The sequence below is a fragment of the Pleurodeles waltl genome, chromosome 2_1, assembly GCF_031143425.1.
Source record: "Pleurodeles waltl isolate 20211129_DDA chromosome 2_1, aPleWal1.hap1.20221129, whole genome shotgun sequence".
In the NCBI taxonomy this organism is placed as follows: Eukaryota; Metazoa; Chordata; class Amphibia; order Caudata; family Salamandridae; genus Pleurodeles; species Pleurodeles waltl.
The window spans coordinates 107,596,305-107,611,653 of record NC_090438.1 but is presented as its reverse complement, the minus strand read 5'-3'; positions in this window follow the sequence as shown (position 1 = coordinate 107,611,653).

The following is a 15,349-nucleotide window of genomic DNA, read 5'->3' as shown; positions in this document are numbered from 1 at the left end:
CGCTATATAGCCCTCATTGGTCTGGTCAAGTGGATGCAGGTGCTGGTAAGATGGCCACCTCTTGGGGCCACAAAGCAGTCTGGGATATGTAGTCCCTTTTAAAGTTCCTGGCGCGTCCCGCGCTGCGAAGTGCCCCCACGCACTATATAGCGTTCGTTGGTCTGGTCAAGTGGATGCAGGTGATGGTAAGATGGCCGCCTCCTGGGGCCACAAAGCAGTCTGGGATATGTAGTCCCTTTCAAAGTTCCTGGCGCGCCCCACACCGCAAAGTGCCCCCACGCGTATATAGCGCTTGTTGGTCTGGTCAAGTGGATGCAGATGCTGGTAAGATGGCCACCTCCTGGGGCCACAAAGCAGTCTGGGATATGTAGTCTCTTTCAAAGTTCTAGGCACGTCCTGTGCCGCAAAGTGCCCCCACGCGCTATATAGCGCTTGTTGGTCTGGTCAAGTAGATGCAGGTACTAGTAAGATGGCCGCCTCCTGGGGCCACAAAGCAGTCTGGGATATGTAGTCTCTTTCAAAGTTCCAGGCGCGTCCCGCCATTCCATTTGGAATTATGTTATGTTATAATGTTTATTTATTATTCTGCATAATCATTTTGTATTTCAACTATAAGCAACAGATTTAATTTAAACTGAAGTATATTCTTGTTTCTTTAGCTTAGCTGGAGTAAAGCCATAATTATTTTCTTGTCTAACCTTCAACATGAAGCTGTTTTTGCAGTGTTTTTCTTTGAGATGCAGGTGTCAGGATCTGAGGTTGAACTAATGAAGAGTCCATTGTATTCAAGAGATAAGAACATTTACAAGAGACACTGTTATCATGAGGGGAGTCTGTTATCATGAGGAGAGTCGTTTGGAATAGTGGCCATAACTCTTCCAAAGAACCTGAAAATGCGAGGGGGTGCAAGGTTGGAGTGGAGAGTTTCTGAAGTCAAGCTACCAATTAAAAATAATTTAATGATGTGAGTCATGAATTCAGTGAAATATTTAGATTCCCTTTGTCCTTAGCAGAAAGTGGACCTTAATGAGATTTTCCCTATACTTAGATTCTCTACGGCTTCATGCCGCTGCACCTCTCTTAACAGAAGCGCCTACTGGAGATTCTGTTTGCTGATTCTTTACTTAGAAGTTTTAGTGTTAGAATAATTAACTTAGATTAAATGGTCAGGCAGGAGAAATTGATTTGAGAAGTTAGCATCAATCTTTATTTCAGATTTTCGGCATTATCACTATTGAGATACTTGTTGTTTATATGTTTGTGAAATGTAATATAGTACGATGCTTTAATTCTCCTTTGGTGATTGTGTATATCTTTACTATGGTTTTGAGACTCATTTATGTAAGTTTGACTTTGAGTCAGTAATAAAGTCCTTTGAAACTTAAGATGGTCTCTGAGACTTAATGTGGGCTCCCTGAGTTACATTGTAATTGTTCTAAATTGATGTAGGTTCTCCTTCTCCCTCGGAGCTGAGAAGAAAAGATTAATCGGGTCTCAAATTCATAGATAGGGCCCAGTGCTCCCTCAGATGGTAGCAGTAACATGGTTCTCTATCCGAAAAGGGGAGAACTAGAACGGTATTCTAGAGCAGTTAGTCCCCAAAACCCTTAGTGCCCATGTCAATGTCTTGTAATGCCCCAAGGATGCAATGTTTGCTGAAGGCTCCCTGCCAAAGGCTCCATTGTCAATGCGAAAATGAATGACGAGAGGGGGCAGCCCTGATGCGTTCCCCTACCGAGGGTAAACAACATTGACACCTCACTGCCAGTTCTCACTCAAGCGCATGGGTCACTATATAGCAACTGGACCCATTGAATGTATTTGGGGCCTATTCCAAACTTCCGCAATACATGCCATAGGTATGACCAGTTCAAGGAGTCAAAAGCCTATGCTGTATCCAGGAATGCAAGGGCCAAATCCACTGGGAGGGATTGCGTGGCGTGATAAACGTTGTCTAATCAACGTATACTACGCAGGGTGCTACATTTAAGAATAAACCTGGACTGGTCAGGATGTACCAGAGAAGAAAGACAGGGAAGGAGGTGGGGGCCAGCACACTGCTCAGCAGCTTAACACCTAGGTTTGAGAGGGTAATAGGTATATATGCCGCTGAGGTAGTGGGGTCTTTACCTGGTTTAGGGACCATTATTATAATAGCCTCCTGCATAGTGGGGGGGAACCATCCCTGTTGAATCATCTCCCCATATACCTTCAGCAATTTATCCACTATTGTGTTTGCGGGCACCTACAATAAAATTCCACTGGGAAGCCATCACTCCCTGGAGCCTTCAACATTTTTAGATAGCAGACTGGAGCAACTCTCTCCTCTCTGGTGATAGGCTGATCAAGCCCTTCTTGGGTTTCAGGTTATATGTGGAGGGTAGCACCCGGGACAATTAGTCATCGATAACACCCTCACCTATCGGAGGCGGGGAGTGTAGCAGAGGCTAAAATGTGAGAGAAATACCTTGTTGATGGCCTTTTGCGTGTACACTAATTGTCCACTATTGTCAGACATCGTGAGGATAGGGTTGTGGGCATCTTCCCGCTTGACCAACCTGGCTAACGTGGCCTCAGTTTGATCACCCTTGTTGTGGAGCTGTTTGTGATAAGCTGTATACAGGTGTTTTTCCAATCTACACCAGATATCCATTAAAGATCTACGGGGATTGCTCCACTCCTTTAGCCACTCAGGCCTGGATGGGAGATCCTTTTTGATGTCCCTTAACTCTCACTGACTGTCTCTATCCAGTTGTGGGTGAACCCCATATGTTGTCTTAAGACAGACTCCCCGAACAACTGACTTCATCGCCTCCCAATCCATACCCAGTTGTCCTGGGAATAAGGAGTCAACAAATGTGCCACCGTCTGCTTAAAAGGGGGATATGACAGCCCTCCCTCCCCCCATAGTCATCACAGCGGAATAGGTGGTTGCCCAGTATTTCTCCGGAGGGCTAGGAGCACCGGGGAGTGGTCAGAGAGAAACGGCGGCAGACACACTGCACTGGACACACTTGGGGCTAGGCTTTCTGCAATTAGATTATAATCCAGGCAGCCATGGGTGCCCTCTGTGGGGATTTAACATGAGAATTGCTGGGTTTGTGGATTGCGGGCCCTCCGGATGTCCCTAAATCACAATTCCCTCATCACATTACATAGGGCTGCAGTCATGTGTGATTTAGTGTGATGTCGGGGAGAGGACTGATCTAAGTCGCCTTTCAGAACACAGTTACAGTCCCCTGCTAAGATGATGTAGCAGTGAGGAAGGGGCCTGCTGACCGGGTCACCAAAGTGAAAAAAGTGTGACAATCTGTATTGGGCTCATTAATCAGGCATACCTTGTGTTGCTCCAGTAATCCATATAAGATCACATAACGACCCTCCGGATCCACAACATTATCGCTGTGTAGGGAAGCCACCCCCGTAGCTATCCAAATTAACACTCCTCTGGCATAGCTTGAATAAGAGGTGGCATAGATATGACTTCTCCATCTTCTCTTAAGAGAGCTGATACAGTCCCCCAAATGTATGTCTCTTGGAAAAAGGCTAGAGAGGTCTTATCGCATTTTAGATAGGCATGCACTTGTCTTCATTTCCCCATTTGAGCAATACTGTGAGCATGCCATATCATGCATTTAGTTGTGAGGTTCATCAGCTACCTGGCTTAGTATGTCTTCCCTCCCAACTTCCACCCCATCCCTCCCCTCTGTGCCTCTCAGTTAGTTGATCCTCAAACAGCCAATAAATCTGACTTACATAGATACAATAAACAGAAACATATTTCAAACTATTTGCTTCATCAACCCAACTCTGATACCCAACTCCCCCCACCCTCTGGGCAGCCATGCCGAGTTCTCCCATCCAGCTTCAAGCCAGCAGCAGATCTGTTGAGACTGCCCAATTACCCCCACTGAAAATAAAAGAAACTCTGGCTACTTCATAAACCTAGACAATGTTATAACGTGTCTGCTACAATAGAGGGGAAGACACCGGAGAGGGTGCAAGGCAAACCGCACTGAAGCACCCCCCCATGTATCTCCCGACTCACTGCTAGAGACTCTTGTCCCCTAAGAGCTAGAAAAGTAAGAAAGATCAATATCAAACATCACAATCCCATCTCGTGGGCAACCCCTCTCCTTCTCATCATAGTCATCAGTGAGACAGTCAGCTCTCACCCTCCAGCATCATCCTCCAGTTCCCCCACGGTCAACCCCCCAGAGAGGCAGCCGGCAGAGGCCATCAGTGGTCCGCCACCCTCAGTAAACAGCTGCCCCCTCCTGGGTGTCCACCAAGCTCCATACATGTCCTCTAGTCAGTGGAATGGGTCTGTCTATGCCAGTGCTGTCACTAGAGGCCTCAGGAGCACTGCGCCTCCGCTGAAAGGCTTCTTCCGTTGCAAGCATCTCTGCAGTCTCTCAAGGTGCCGTCCGAGCAGACCTTAATTCTACTCAGAGATTGGCTGCTATCCTGGCTCCTCCATCTACCTTTCCATCTCCTGGGGCAGGCCGACTGGCGGAAGGTAGCTGGGGGAGTCACGACCCCGCCGAGTTGGGCGTTGTCCCACTAGCTGTGGAAGCGTATCCAGGCAGTCACTAGCCTCCGCCGAGCTGAAGAAAAAGTGTACCATGGCGCCATGTTGCACTCGGAGCTTGGCTGGAAAAAGAAGACTGTATTTCAAGATCATGTCACGCATCTGCTTTTTAACAGACAAGAAAGATTTTCTCTGGCCCTGTACACATTAGGTATAATCTGGGAAGATTTATATCGGTCTTCCCTGGAACGTTGGAGTACCCTTCACTCTGACACACTGCAGAATAGCATCCCTACCTTGGAAGTTAAAGAGATGAGCAATGATTACCCACAGTGGGCTCCAGGTTTCGGCGAAGGAGCCAGAGCTGTGTGGACCCTCTCTATCGTAAAACATTTAGAGTTTCTTGGGCATGAGAGATGTGGTTATCCATTCTTACAGGAATAATTCAGTGGAGGGTCTCTCAACAACAACAACAATGTGGAGGTTGCTCCTCTGGGAACGACCCTCAGAATCCTCAATGCACTCATCTAGGCACACTTTTAGTTTCTGTAAGTCAGTTACTGTTGAGCGGAGGTCACGGACCTCCTGCTAGAGAGTGTCCACATTATGTATGGCCACAGCCATGTCCTCCAAAACCTTACGTAGGTCTGCACAAAGTAAGTTAACCTTGATGGCGACCGCCTTAATCTAACTGACCACCTCCGTCTTCAAGCGCTGAATCCTTAAAGTCAGTCATGGAGGGGGCAGCATCCCCACCCCCCTCCTTCACTCCAGAGGGGTTGCCAACGGGACTCTGCCCCCCGCTGGTAAAGGCGGCAGTGCCTGTGTATAGTTAACAATCTTGTTTGTCTGCTGCTTCTTGGTCCATTTATCTTTGACCATGGTGGCCTGCACCACCCAGGAGTCTTGAGGTCTACACCTCACAACTGGCCTCCAGTTGCACCTGGCGCGGCAACCCGGGCCTGAGCGGGGCAGAATGGAATGCACAACCCCACATGCTCTGTTCCACCAGTGGCACTCCGGTGTCAGCAGTATCCAGGGTGGACCCCTCAACGGACAGCCTCCAGGAGATTCAGGACTTGTCAGAGGTGTTCCCAATATAGTAGGCCACGGGTGCCCAGCAGATGGAAGGGATCAAGGCAACCCCAGGCGCTCCATGGCAGTCTTAGGACTTCAGGCTCCCCTATCCCTCCAGATACCAGGGGCCTGGGTTCTGTGCTAGGCCGCTGCAGCTGGCCGCTCTCTCAGGCCCAGCAGGCCCTGCCCAGTCTTCTCTATGGTGGCCCTCGACTCCCTGGGCCGCCCGCTACGAGTGTGAGCTCTTCTGTGGCCATCACCATCTCTGAGTCTTTGGCAGCTGCAAGGGGGCACCTGGCCCCCGCTGCCCCGGCACCTCCACCAAGATGGCTCTCTCCCTCTCGTGGCCTCTGTGCAGCGGCAGGGCCCGGCACCAGGCACCAGCCCCCATTAGCCGGTCCCACTCCAGGGCCCTCTGTGTAACTATCCAGTCACTTCAGGGATGGCCCCAGGGCCCCTTAGGCCACCCCATCCACAATCATGGGACATCTGGTGCTGATCCACCACCAGGGTCTATGCCACCACCAGGGGGACCCAGGTCGCACATCGGGCCCTCCACCTCCACTGATGCACTTACTATGTTGGCCGAGCCCTCCTCCCCTGGCCTAGGCCGATCTCACAGCCACTGCCTACTCCTCGGCCTGATGGCCCCGGGGATCCCAGAAGAGGTGGCTCTGCTGAGAGGGGCATTACACCGGATGAACTCCACTCCCCGGCACCCTTAGGGCCACTGGCCCGAAGCTCCCCGGCATCAGTGTGACCAGCACCGCTCACCAGCTTTGTGGCCCGTGGCTGATCCCTCCAGCACTGCTCAGCTGGGGCCCCCTGTTGGCCCCAGGAAGTCCACTCTGCTAATGCAGCGTTGGGGGGGCACGTCTTGTAAGATACTCATGGTGATCAGGGAGCACCACCTCTTCACCACTCCACATGGCCTTTCGGATCACCTCTGCCCGCTGGCCCGTGCAGTCCAGAACCGACAGCAGCCCTGCACCTCTGCACCCCCTCGGTTGCCCCGACCAGATCCTTAGCCCCCATGGGGCTAGCGGGGGCCTGAGAAGGCTCTACAGGGAGTGGATGTCCACAAATAGGAAGGATATTTATTCAGGGGCAGGAACGAGGCCAAAAATGAGCCTAGTGATTCAACAGCATTTGATTTATTGGCAGAGTAAATTGATTGATGACATTTTACGTTATGCAAAGTACTGCCACAATGAAATAGAGATGAAGCAGAAAAAGGTAAAGGAAAAGTTGATGCTTTCCCAAATGAAAGCAGCCCAAGGAACTAGTCAGATGCCCATAGCCATAAACAATGTAGGGGTGTATCAGTAGCCCAAGAATACAATGTAAGGCAGAGGATGAGGAGCCTCAGTAGATCCTGGTATAGGAATAGATGTAAATAGTTTGAAAAAATTAACTCATTGTCACCTGTGCAATAAGATGGGGCATTGGAAGCTTGAATGTCATTTGAATCCAGCTAATCAGGTCCAAATGCAGGATTTGTGTCTTCACAGAACAATAATCTGAACCAAATGCAGGGTGTGCAAAGACCAAGGCGTCAAAATGTATTTATGTACCTCAAGCACCAATAACCCAAGCAACTCAACCTGTGATGCCACAGCAAAACGCTGGTGGATTTCGGCGAAATGTGAATCAGGGCTTGAGAGTAATTGCGCATCAGGTACAAGACAATAATGCGCTTCAACAGTATCCCTTGTTTGATTCCATTCAGAGAAATGGCTCCGATCAGTCAGCCTGAAGGTGCCAGAGAGGGGAGGAAGACTGCATACTTGCCATAGCCTTAGAGGTAGACCAGAGCGGACCATTCATAGATAGTGAAGTGGATGGCCATCCTGTATCATTTATGGTTGATACTAGTGGTACCCGTTCTACTCAGAGAACAGTAGAAATCCCAAAACTACCCCTCTCTGGAAAAACGATCCAAGTTGTTGGTGTGGAAAATAAACAAATATCAGCCCAAGAAACTGTTTGAGTAACAATGAAAATAAGATCTTTTGAGGATACACACAAGTTCATAGTATTTGATCGCAGTCCAGTGAATCTCTTGGGAAGAAATTTGCTTTCTAAAATAAATAGTGTTATCTTTTGCACTCCAGATGGAATAGAAGTGCAAACCCAAGATGAGGATGCTACTTTTAAGTGGGTGAAACCTGAATCACACAGCAAGTTGTTTGTATTGATGACAGTGGATGATTTACCACCAGATTTGAGAGAAACTATCAAACATGATGTGTGGGATTTTTCAGGATGAGGTATCAGACTGATTAGAGGTGTAGAACCTGTCTGAATTACTATTAAACTTCATGGTAAATTCCCAAGAATGCCACAGTATAATTTGACACATGAAACTACTGCCGGAGTAATTCCCCTAATCGCGTCCATGATATAGCAGGGAATTATGAAAGAAATAATGGGAAGTCCTTGTAATTCTCCAATTATGGGTCTTCAGAAACCAAGTGGGAAATACAGAATTGTACAAGACCTTAGAAAAATAAATAACTTCTTGATTCCTTGCTGTCCAGTGGTACAAAATCCAGCTGTAATATTGTTTCAGATTCCATATAAGGATGAGTGGTTTACTGTCATTGATTTGTGTCAGGCCTTCTTTTGGATACCGTTGCATGATGATACTCAGTTCTTTTTTGCATTCCGGCTATGAAACAGGGTCTTAACATGGTGTGTCCCGCAGGGGTATACTGGATCACCATCGGTTTTTAATCAAATCTTAAAGAAAAACCTGGAATGTTTGATCATGCCTTGTAACTCAGTCCTGATCTATTATATCGATGATCTGATGGTAGCGTTGAATACTCAAAAAGCTTATACTAATGCATTGCTGAATCACCTAGTTGATAATGGACATAGAGGCCCTCATCATGACATTGGAGGTAAATCCTTCTGACGGTTGCCAACATACCACCGTGGTGGCGGATATCCGTTTGCCATATTATGACACACACATACCAAACCGACAGAATACAGCCACATACACAAACCCGCCAGCCCAAAGGTCAGTGGTAAACTGTCCGTACCAACACCCATACCATTACGCCAACAAAACAACGCCCACCACATAATGACCCACAAATCACCACGGCGGACTTCAACAGTGGTAAACCATTGTCGGTACACACCGCTGCGCTCAGTATAGACACCTATATGCTAAACTACACAACATTGGCCAATTCAAACAACACACACCTGACACCCATACACACACCACACCCACCCACTCACAACACTATAAAACACACACCCACATTACCCACACCCCTTACGAATACAAATCATTGCCACCAGACAGACATCAAGACCACGACGACAACTACACACACACCCATTCAATATAGGGATGTACAATATGTCACAGGCATGAAGCATAATACATCACTTACATCCCCACAGGTCCCCTAGCCAATCTCAGCGGAGAGGAGGTGCCACGACTTTCCAGTCCCCCAACAGAAGGTGACCCCAGTGATGGCAGTAACTGTGGACTGGATCAACAACCTGGCCCATCAGGGACCACTGGTCAGTCGGTCACCCCAGCCCACACACAGTCCACCACAGAGCCTCCTCCATCAGTATCCAACACCACAGCACCCACCCAGCGTTCCCACACCTCTGTCCCCAGGACACGTCAATCAGGAGCGTGCCTACCTGTACAGGGACCCGAGTCCACACCTCACACCCAAGACAATCAGGGACCTGGGGTCAGGGGGCACACCGTTCAGGGGAAAGGGCAACAGGGACACTGGGAGGACCGCCATGCGCCAGGGGGAGGACAGGCCCAGGGAACCGAGTCTCCAGGAGGCACTCACTAATGTCCTGGGGGCCTACCAACAACCCCAGGACACGATGGGCCAGATCCTGAACAGCATGCAGGAAAACAAGCAGCTGCAGGAGGAACACCATCAGGAGATCAGGGAGGACTTGCAGGCCCTCAGCACCACCATGATCTCTATAGCAGGGGTGCTGGCAGGCATGGCCAACATGATGAGAGAATGGACTGCACAGCAGTAGGCCCCTACCACTACCAGTCTATTGACCAGCCCACCACATCTGCTGCAGCTAGTGGGCAGGAGACCCCGCCACAGGACCCACAGGCCACCAGCACCCCTGCAGAAAGTGAACCACCCTGCAAATGTTCCCTGCGAACCAGACAGAAGCCAGAGACACTTGCCAAGACCACCGCCAGGAAATGAGACTCTCCTGATTGTGTCCCACCCTGTCACCTTGTCCACTTTGAACTGCCTTTGCTCCCTTCCTATGGCCCCTTGGACACTGGACCTGCACTACAATAAACACCCTTGAACACAATTTATGTTTTGAAAATGTGCATTTGTGGGAACAGTCACATCTAGTGCAAGTGATCTGAACACCCTGATAGCATACAAATAATGACCTGTAACTCTCTGTAGTGATCACATCAGGACATTGTTGTCATATCACCAACATCTGGAAAATGAGAAGCCACAGGTAACAGTAAGTTGAGATGCAAAGGAAGTGAATGCCATCATGCTACACCCACACAGATAAATCAATAGTCAGAGTAATGGTCAGCTCCACTGTCTCACCTGTATGTCATTGAAAGTATTGATGTATAACTGATTTTCTGTTGTCCTCATCCTCATCCTCTGCCTCTACATCCTCACTGCCCTCAGGGTCCACTGCTGCCACAGGGTCATCTCCAGTCCCCTCCTCCTACAGAAAAGGCACATGTCGTCTGAGGGCTAGGTTGTGTAACATGCAGCATGCCACTACTATCTGGCAGACCTTTCCCGGTGAGTAGCACAGGGATCCACCTGTCAGATGGAGGCACCTGAACCTGGCCCTCAGGAGGCCGAAGGTCCGCTCGATTATTCTTCTGGTTCGCCCGTGTGTCTCATTATAACGGTCCTCAGTCCCTGTCCTGACATTCCTCACAGGGGTCAGGAGCCACAATAGGTTTGGGTAGCCAGAGTCACCTGAAAGTACTGAGGGACAACATTTAGCCTTACACGATCCAATGGGGATAACACGTGTAGGCATACACTGGCATACAGTGGGTGGGGGATCTGGCTCACCTATTAGCCACACCCTGTGCCTCTGTAGTTAGACCATCACATTTGGGATGCTGCTATTCATCGGGAGGAAGGCGTCATGCACCAACCCAGGATACTTGGCAGTGACGTGGGAGATGTACTGGTCCGCCAGGCGTACCATTTGCACATTCAGTGAGTGGAAACTCTTATGATTTCTGAACACCTGTTCATTCTGGCGGGGGGACAAACACAATATGTGTACCATCAGTCACCCCAGTAATATTGGGGATATGCCCCATTGCATAGAATCCTGCCTTCACAGTGGCCAAATCTTCCACCTGGGGGAAAGCAATGTAGCTGCACATGTGTTTCACCAGGGCAGACAAAACCCTTGCCAGCACGATTAAAGACATTGGCTGTGACATTCCAGCTGCCAAGCCCACTGTCACTTGGAAAGAACCAGTTGCCAGGAAATGGAGCACTCATAGCACTTGCACAAGAGGGGGGATCCCAGTGAGATGACGGATAGCTGATATCAGGTCAGGCTCACATTGGGCACACACCTCTGTGATTGTGGCCCTGTCCAGTCTATAAGTCAGTATAATGTACCTGTCCTCCAGTGTATCCAAGTCCACAAGGGGTCTGTACACAGGAGTTCATCTTCTCCTCCCATTCATCCACAGCGGTGGGTATCTAAGGGACACAAGCATGAGTAGGCTGTCACACTTTGAACAATGAAACCACCACCTTAGTGTACATCGTGCATTTATGTGATGGGACAGTGGGAATGGCAAGGTATGTGCAAATCTAGGCAGTGATGCAGTCAAAGTTAATCTGATCGTTGTCCACCATCATGAAATGGCGACCGCCTGTCCTGTATGTAAGGACAGGTGGAAGTGAGGTAAGTCTGCCGGTGGTGGGCGTTGTGGTGGAAGGCGGTCTTGCACCGCCGTGCAATTCCTCATTGGATAATATGGGGCTCTATGGAGTACAGTGGCCTATGGGGATCTGTGACGGCGGAGACGGTGTTCAACGCCGCGGATGTGACCGCCATTTTCTATCTGATTCCTCACTTGTTTCCTGACTTTCAACAGGAGAACACCTACACTGCGTGTGCTGCTGTGACCTGTGTCTGGAACCTACCATGGCCCGTGTGACTGGGGAAAGGGCCCCTGCCTTCACTGCGGAGGAGTTGGAGCGATTGGTGGATGGGATCCTACCCCAGTACGGACTGCTGTATGGGCCTCCAGACCAACAGGTGAGTACACCTTGGGCACGATGCATGTGGGAAGGATGCATGGAGATGTGTGTGCAAGCATCGTGTCATCGGAGGGGGGATGTCATGTGGTGGTGTACATGGTGTGCGCCGCGCGATGTGTGTGCCAATAGTGATGGAAACGGGATTGTTGGACCATATGTGTGATAGGCTGGATTGTATGTGTTATGGTGTCCTCCTGTCTGTATCGCCTCTGCAAGTCAGCGCCCATCAAAAGAAGGGATTATGGCGTGCCATCGCCAAGAACGTGCGGAACCTGGGGGTCTATGGCAGGCGGACCACCCACTGTCAGAAATGGTGGGAGGGCCTGAGACGCTGTGCACGAAAGACCACAGAGGCCCAGCTGGGGATGGTCTCTCAACGAGGAAGGGGTGCCCATCAGAACCTAACCCCTCTGATGGCTCGCATGCTGGTGGTGGCCTACCCAGAGCTGGATGTGTGCTTGAGGGTATCACAGCAGCCACAATGGGGTGAGTACAGTGGCTGTTACAACAATAATTTGTAGGTGGCATGGGATCTGGGTGGTTGGTGTCAGTTAGTGGATGACCCTTAATGCCAGACCAGACATTGCAGCGTGATCCAGCTCCAGGGCAATGGTTGAAAGGGAACACAAGGTAACCTAGCTAGGTTGCATTCCATGTCAGACAGGGCTTAGTGGGTCCCAGGAGGGGTGCAGTTGGCGGTGGTTGGCCCTCATCTTGCTGTAGCACATAGCCAATTGTTTGGCAGTGCAATGCAAACTGCTAAATCCTGATCCCTGTGTGTGACGATACTGTGTATGCCTTCTGTGGTGTTGGTGCTGTAATTGACCTAGTGCTCCCTTTCTCTCTCTCCCTCTTTTTTCTTCTATCATCCTGTCCATGTGTGCATTAGCCTTATCTGGCGAGAGAGCAGGGGCACCAGCAACAGAGGAAGCTGCATCCCACAGGACCCAGGAAGCAGAATCCACCGACGCCGAGGGAACCAGTTGGAGGGGAGCACCACGGCAGAGACAGGAGGTGACAACACAGACTCATATACCTCCTCCGATGGAAGCTCCCTGGTGGTGGTGGACACCTCTGTGACCACCCCAGCTGCAGGTACAGCTGCCATCCCCGTACCAGCACTGCCCTCCCAGTAGCCCCTCAGTGAGTTGCCCGTGCCTGCTCTCCCAGGAGGGTGGGCATCTCCTTCACCCCAGGCACCTAGGGCCCTGCCACAGTGAGCCCTGCTGCCCTGAGTGAGGAGTCTATTGACATACTGAGGTCCATCCAGGGGCTGGCATCCCAGATGCAGCTATGCATTCAAGCATGGAGGGCATCCACGGTGGATTCGTGGCCCAACAGAGGTCGATTCAGGCTCTGGCCTCCTCTCTGATGGCAGCCATTGTCCCTGTTCCTACCGTTCCACCTCCAACTACCACTTCCCAGTCCCAGTCTCCTCAACCCCACCCATCCCATGCACACATACAGACGAGCATGCACACAAGACATCACACAAGAGTAGCACAGTCAAACACAGGCACCGCACTTCAACCCACAAGCACTCACGCAAACACCAGACAGTAGCACACATAACCACATCCACTGCCTCCACTGTCTCCCCCTCCTCCTCTTCCTCCAGCTCCCTCACAGTCACGTCCACACTCACACCTGCATGCACTGCATCAACATCCACCACCAGCATCACCACACCAAGCAGCACACACACCTCACTAGCAGACACCTCCACAACATCCATGCACGTGTCCCCTATGGCCTCTCCCTCTCTGTCTGTCCCCCCCTCCTAAAGGACACAAATGCAAGCACTCAGACACCCAACAGCATCCACCTCACACAATGCCCATGCACCTACATCCAAGTCCAGCAGACATACACCTCCAACAACGACTCACTCAACCTCCACTCCCATCCCTCCTCCCTCTTCCCGCCCCACCGTCCCTAAGAAGGTTTTCCTTGCCCAACTTGACCTCTTCCCTCCCTCTCCCCTCCCCGTCCTGCCCGTAAGAGCAGGGTCCCAACGACCCAGCCCAGCACCTTAGCCAAACAGTCCATGCGGACAGTGGCGGCACCTCCTAGTTGTGGATGTAAGACAGTGATGGATCCCCCTCCACCAGCCAGGAAGGGTAAGGATTCCACATCCCCTGCTATGAAGGGGAAGAAGACCTCAACTCCTGCCATGAAAGGGAAGAAGCCCTTGATTCCTGCAATGAAGGGGAAGGAGGCCGCACCTCCTGCCATGAAGGGGAAGAAGCCCTCGACTCCTGCAATGAAGGGGAAGAAGGCCGCACCTCCTGCCATGAAGGGGAAGAAGCCCTCAACTCCTGCACAGGCTGGCAGGGTGACACAACCACCACCAGTGGTCACAGAGCCCTCACCTCCAGCTGAGGCAGTGCAGCCCACTCCTCTGTAGAGGCTGCACCTTCACCTGCTGAGACAGTGCAGCCCTCACCTCCAGCACAGGCTGCCCCGGAGGCCCCTTCTACTGCTGACACAGTGCAGCCCTCACCTCCAGATGAGACAGTGCAGCCCTCACCTCCAGCAAAGGGCATGTAGGACACCTTCCTGGGACTGCTGCAGAAGGAGCCCCCTCCAGAACCAGTGGGCAAGTCACCCACCTGAGAGACTCTGACCTTGCACTCTCCAGCACAGAGAAATGGGCATGGAGCCACCTCCAGAACCAGTGGGGAAGTCATCCCCTGAGAGACTGTGACCTTGCACTCCCCAGCACTGAGAAATGGGCATGGAGCCCCCTCCAGAACCAGTGGGCAAGTTCCCGACTTTGGCAGAGGTGCCCCCACCCCCCATCCCCCTGAGGTGCCTGCCCACTTGCAAAATGACGCCCCTCCTCTATGTGGATGATGTCAGGAGACAAGTTGGGCCTTGGACTGCGCCCTGTGGCCATGTGGGCCCTTTGTTCTTTGGACTGGGCATCGGCCCTGTGTGGACATTTGTACATATCTCTTTTTTATCCAACTGGTTCATTGGGTGGCTCTTCCCATTCAATACATTCTAATTACTGCCTTCTTGTTGTCCTTGCATTATTACGTGTGTTGTGTACCATTGTTTTTCTTCTGCAGCTAGTTGCGTGTATGGTGTGTGCGTGTCTCAGGTGTGTGGTGCGTGTGTGTGTCACTCTCCTTTTCCTCTCTCATTCCCTTGTGTGCTAGGCGGCTGTAATCACTGTTGTCATCTTCGTCGGCGTTGGTGTTCCAGGTGGTGGATGGCATAGAAGAGCATCGGGAAGACTTGCAGTTCTGGTTCCATGGCAGCTTTGGTCTTCTCTGTGTCACTGTAGGTGAGTCTTTCATCTTCTGTGTTCTGTTTCCGCCAGGCTTTTGATGGCATTGGTTCTGCCCCGGAAATTGTGGCGGTGTACTGTCCATGATATGGTGGGCAGTACTTTGTCTCCCGCCTGGCTGTTGATGGCGACCGCCGGCGTGCATGG